Source organism: Diceros bicornis, assembly GCF_020826845.1.
Source record: "Diceros bicornis minor isolate mBicDic1 chromosome 30 unlocalized genomic scaffold, mDicBic1.mat.cur SUPER_30_unloc_2, whole genome shotgun sequence".
Taxonomy (NCBI): Eukaryota; Metazoa; Chordata; class Mammalia; order Perissodactyla; family Rhinocerotidae; genus Diceros; species Diceros bicornis.
The window spans coordinates 430,330-436,550 of NW_026690900.1; positions in this window are offsets into that span (position 1 = coordinate 430,330).

Consider the following 6,221-nt stretch of genomic DNA (forward strand, 5'->3'; position numbering starts at 1 on the left):
CACTGAGTATCATCATTTCCAAATAACATAAGATATTAGACATTGATTGCTAAATGTACGTTTGTCTACTTTTGGCTTTTCATTACAGGAAAACTAAAAGGTGTTTTGGCTCTATTGGTAAACATGTGTTTTATTAAAAGATTGTACTATAAAGTAACATGTTTCTAGAAGTTATGAAGTGTTTATAAATTTTCCAAGCCACAAGATACTAATGTAAAAGAAAGTTTACAATTGTTTACTTAGTTTTTACTTACAAATTAAGGTTTCTAAGGGGTAAAATTCCTAATTAGTATATGTGATTGAAGCTACTAAAAATTAAGAAAAATATGTCTGTGTACAAGGAAAGTAAGATGTATAAAGGTACAAAGAATGGAAATATTTTGTTTGGTTAAGAAAGATAAATTTGTCCTCAAGTACTAGGAGGGAAAAGAAAGACATGGGACAAATTCTGAATGTAAAAGGAAAGTTATAAAAGGTTTGTGGAAGAAAAATTCTGGAAAAGGAGTTTTATGCATGGTCAAGTTGGCTAAGATTGAAATGAATTTAATTAAGTAAATGAGTTTTAATAGCAGAAATAAGCTGGTGCAAAATTAAAATTTGGTCTTCTGTCTCTTAAAATGATAATTTTCTTAAACTTGATAAAGAGGTTACAAAAGATTTTTCTTTACCTTTGAGTAAGTCTACCTAAAAGACAGAAAAAAAAAAAACTGTTAAAATAACTTACTACGTTCAAAAGACTGAGGTCTCTCTATTAAGGCTTTTGGACTGTTAATGCTCTGTTTGCTTTGATTGTTTATATTTTTGACAAGCTCCACCAAAATTCATATCTTAAATAAAGTCTTTTTTTTACTTTTTCTTTGAGAATTTTCAAAGGGCCCTGGAACTTCTCAAAGAAATTTGCTCTCTTCCTATAAGGGGAAAGATACTAAACTTATTAGGCTTATTCAATATGTTCAATTATATGGAAAGCATTGTCAGACCAGTGATGATAAGCCTGCTTAGGTGCTACTATGTGGGCAAATGTTATTGACATAGGTGTTTTAAAATTGTATAACATTACTGAAATTCTGATCTGTCCTGGTTATCAGTCATAATTCTGGTTATTATTATTTTAAAGTGTTGTATGTCACAAAATTAACCAAATTTCCTTGTCAATTGCCATTTTGAGGTCTTGTTGTTTACAGACTTATTTCTTTGCTCTAATGCTTTTGCAAAATGTTTCAACTTCAGAAAAATTCATAGAAAAGACTCTGACATTTACACTGGAACTGTACAGGTTTCTGACAAACTTTCTGATCATAAAACTGAACTGGGTAAAAAAAAAAATTATAGAAATCTGATGGAGAGACTGATAACTTCATAAAGCTGCTAACAAAAAGATTGGGATCAAGAATAGATTACACAGGACTGAACCAACTGATAAGGATGATTATAATTTTTATGATTTTTCGTTTGAAGTATTGCTGAATTTTTAATGTTTTTTCAGATTTAAAAAAAACTTTTTCTCTTTTCTCCTGAGCTAGCTATGACTTATAGCAATTTGGTAAATGATACTTTTATAAGTAAAATTGAAATATTTATCTTTTTCTCTCTACCTGATCCCTCGAATTTAAAAACTCTTAATAAGTAAATATTGTTGTTTTCATGGCAATATAGTTATTTGCATAAGTTCAATAAGAATCTGTTCTCCTTATAACAGGACACAATTGGAAACACTGGTTCTATTACCAAGGTTGTGACTGGAACATCATATTTGCCATATAACCATACAGCTTTTGAAAAATAAAGATTAGACTTTATAAAATAAAGCCACGTAGAAATATTGGCCTGGTACCTTATGTTCCAAGCAGCACTTACCAGGATAAGTAAAAAATGTCACTTATCTGGCAGGTACAAGGAACCTTGAAATATTTTGGGGAAACCTCGGAATAGAGAAATTCACCCAAATCTATAGGTATTGCAGACAAAGTCTGATGACAAAATCCTTGGCTTGGCTTTCCTGGCCTCGAGAGACCTTTAAAGTTCAATCTGAGATTCCTTATAAAAAGTTCCAGCAAAGCAGATTTAAAAGAGCCTATGTGATCAACTGCTATTCTTGCTGTACTTATGTAAATAATTGGGCCAACTCTATTGGAACTAGACTTATTTTGCAAACTAGTTTTAATTTTGCTATCTTAATAAAAATGAGGGTGATTTTAGAGAAAAAAATTATATTTCAGCAAAAACTATTTCAATATAAATTTGCGGATATTAGATCCTAGTTTTGTTGTCTTTTGAGGTTTTTGTTTTATATCTGTTGACTGAACTGGATCCTGATTTCTTCTAGTCTCGTAAAATATCTGGCTACAGATGTCCAAACTAACGCTTTTGATTTTTTTTCCATCATTTTCATTTAAAATCACTGAGAACTGAACCTGCCCTTTTTCCTAAAGCCTTACAAACTGAAGCTGATGAACTTGATATAAACTTAAGAGATGACCTGACGACACCATCAGAGACATTTTAAACTGCAAAAGATACTTTGATGCTGACATCTAAAATTCTTCTTCACTGGCAGTCCTCTGAACTCAAAAACTGGTTTACAATTTGCTCTAACCATTAACCTTGTTTTTCTTTCGTTTACACAAATATGCTTTTAGAGTCTGCCATGCTGTTGGCACAATTTGGAAATCCTGTGGATTCTTAACTTCTGCAGGAACTCCTTTTGCTAATAGACACTTAATTGCAGCCTTATTACAAACTATTCACCTTCCTTCAAAAATTGCCATTGTTCATTGTTCAGCCCATACTAAGGAGACTGATGTCATATCTTTAGGGAATGACAGGGCTGACAGAGCTGCTAAACATGCAGCTCACTATGGACCCCCTTATCCGTTTTCCACCCAATTCTTAAACCTGCCTTTATCCCTGACTGATGTTATTAACTATCAGGCAAATGCCCCACAATCTGAAAAAGACAATTAGATACAAAAGGGTGCCAAACAATTATCAGATAGATTATACATTGGACCAAATGGACTTCCAATAGCTCCTTTTCTTTTGACTTTTTGGCTTGCACTTATCTCCCACCAAATGGGACATATGTGCAAACGGGGGATAGTTAAGGAACTGAAAGACAATTGGTTTTGCCCTGGCATCCATAAAGTTTCTGACCAAATCCCCTCCCAGTGCACAACTTGCAAATCTTACCAAGTCTCTGGGAGAAATCAGTGTGATCCAGGAAGTCCTCCCAGGCCCACGCTGCCTTTTGTGGCACTCCAAATGGATTTTATAGACTTCCCTTCAGCTTTAGGTTACTCTCACTGTTTGGTTATTGTCTGCATGTTTAGTGGATGGACTGAATGCTATCCGACCAAACATGCAGATGCCACAACAGTGGTAAAGAAATTAATAACTGAAGTTATTCCTCGCTTTGGCATTCCTTTATGGATTGAATCAGACCAAGGATCTCATTTTACAGCAGAGATAAACCACTTGCTTGCAAAAACTCTGGGGTATTCATTAAAATTTCATACCCCATATCACCCTCAGTCATCAGGGCAAGTGGAACGTAAAAATCTAGATATAAAAAGAACTCTAGGAAAAGTCTGTCAAGAAACTGGACTTAAATGGCCAGAGGCTCTGCCCTTGGCCCTTATAAAGATTCAAAATACTCCAAATAGAAGGCATGGATTGACTCCTTTTGAAATAGTTTTTGGACGTCCAATGCCTACTGGTGTCTCTAAACCTTCAATTCCTGGATTAAATGAATATTATGGGAACTTAAGTGAACAATTTGATGCTATGACTTGTTATATAAAAAAATTAACTAGTATACTTGAAGCATATCGTCAACAGGTAAAAGAGGCATGGCCACCACCTTCTGACAAGCCTTGCCATCCCTTTCGACCAGGAGACCGGGTGTACCTCAAGGTCTTTAGAAGAAAACACGCACTGTCACCTCGCTGAGAAGGACCTTATGAAGTCTTACTGATGACCTGCACTGCCATCAAAATAAAGGAAAAATCTTCCTGGATCCATGCGAGCCACGCCAAAATAGACCCAGAACATCGCTCTCAAGACAACTGGGAGATAATCCCCACAGGAGACCTTAAACTAAGGATTTCGAGGGCCAAAACCCAGGCCCCAGAAGCAGCCGACGTCACGAAGTAGACAGCTTTTCCCAAGATCACGGATCAAGAAAACCTACTTTGACCCATTTCCTCCCCCTTGCTTCAAAACTCCCTATATATATACACACTCACACACACAAACTATTAGTGGATATATATATATATATTTTTTTAATCATTTATTAGAAAGCTGACTGGAGAGTGCTGGTCTCTATCTGTCCCTCTTCCCCTCTCTAAGTCTCCGCTACGGGCTCTTTTCCGATCCGTGTCTTGCTTTTACTAACCCTCTCTTTTTCAACAGGTCGGGCACAGACCAAACACCCCCTTATGCCAGTTTACCAAGCCCTAGCCACGCTAACTAATCAATCTGACTGTTGGTTATGTCAACAGCTAGATAGTGCAAAAGAACCTGAACTAGTCTTTGTTCCTGCTGATATGAACACCTGGTGGACTAAGTACGGAAAATGGACGAGTAACAGAGTATGGTATCCGCAAGAAGGGAAACTTCACTCTGCTTCTTCTCCTGGTGAGTCACTTGGGCCCCAGAAAGATTACTTAGAAGGTCAAGGACTGTCCCTTGCCCAAGCACAAACAATAAGTGAAAGTTTTTCCCTCTGCATTGAAAGTAAACATGGCACTGGACCTTTCCTGGGTGATATACCGAGACAATATTGCCGTCAAACTCTGTGGTTTGATTCGCAGGTGGCATCTTCAGAACTCTCAAGGGAATTGTAAGTGACTCTATCACTACTCCCTCTGGCACAAACATTTGCCAAATCACCAAGTGCTCTGGATGGCTTACGAGCCACCCGTGTGCAACTTGGGGTATAGCAGCTATCCGCATGGTTAAGCTGCCCAATGCCACAGACTATATATGGGTGGATCAAAAATCTGGACTCACCTGGTCAGGTGACAAGACCAGGCTTTATAGCTGTCAGAATCAGACTGCAGGCCTCCTGTACCAGCTATTCCTCAATCTGTTCTGTTCTCGCAGACTGACTGGAGTTCATGGGAAATGGAGATGTTTAGGTAGTAACAGTGCAAGTGGCACAGATCATGAAATAGTCCAGATCCTGGGAACTACAGACTCAATTCTAACCTTGTCTTTAAACTACACTGGTCTTTTCATTTTATGCGGCAACAAAGTGTATAAAGGATTCCCACCTAATTGGTCAAGACGATGCGGACTTGGATACCTGGCTCCTTCTGTCACCAAACACTCCACCTTAAATGCTAGCCAAATTACAAACTTGGGTTCGTTTGTTCATAAGATTGTGCCACATAAACGTGCCAGTCGAGAAATCGTGGAAAATCCACTTGTGTATCACAACTCCAAGTTCTTTTCAGCCTTGAGAGTCCTATTCCCTGGCTTTGGAGATTATGAGTTGGAGAAAGCAATATTAAATCTCTCTATGGTAATGGAACAAGAGTTCAACACCACCATGCAAACCTTAAACATACTCCAGTCAGAGATTAACAGCCTAGCATCTGTGGTGCTCCAAAATCGGCGTGCTCTGGACGTACTCACTGCCCAGCAAGGAAGAGCATGCGCAATCATTGGAGAAAAATGTTGTTTTTATGTGAATCAACCAGGTCAAGTAATATCTAACTTAAATCTATTAAAAGAGAAGATTGACATTTTTCATCAGATAAACGAAGCTCACACATTTTATTAGACTGACTTATTTCCAGGATTGGGGGACTGGTTTAATGGAGTGTGGGGAAATGTGCTCCGATTTGTTCTTTTCTGCTTGTTCATCCTCATTCTAATCTATGTTCTTTTCTCTCTTTGCAGACTTCTTATCACCCGGGTACTAACACGATTTCTCTCTCCACAGTCACCAGCTCAGCTTTTAATATGTGAAACTTCTAGGGAAGTTTCAGAGGAGGGAACTGATGGTGCTCAGGGCAAGCTGCCCCAGGAAGCACCACTCTGGTATGCGGATTATTTCGAGCTGAAGACAATAAGGACTCAGAGAGCTCAGGAAAAATATTTGAGTTTTCCCTCCCAAACTGCCTAAAGAATTTAAAACCAAAAAAAATCTGTTTTAGGAAGGGGTTATTATCATGACTGCTATAAAAGATAATTTAGGATAGAGGTTACAATAG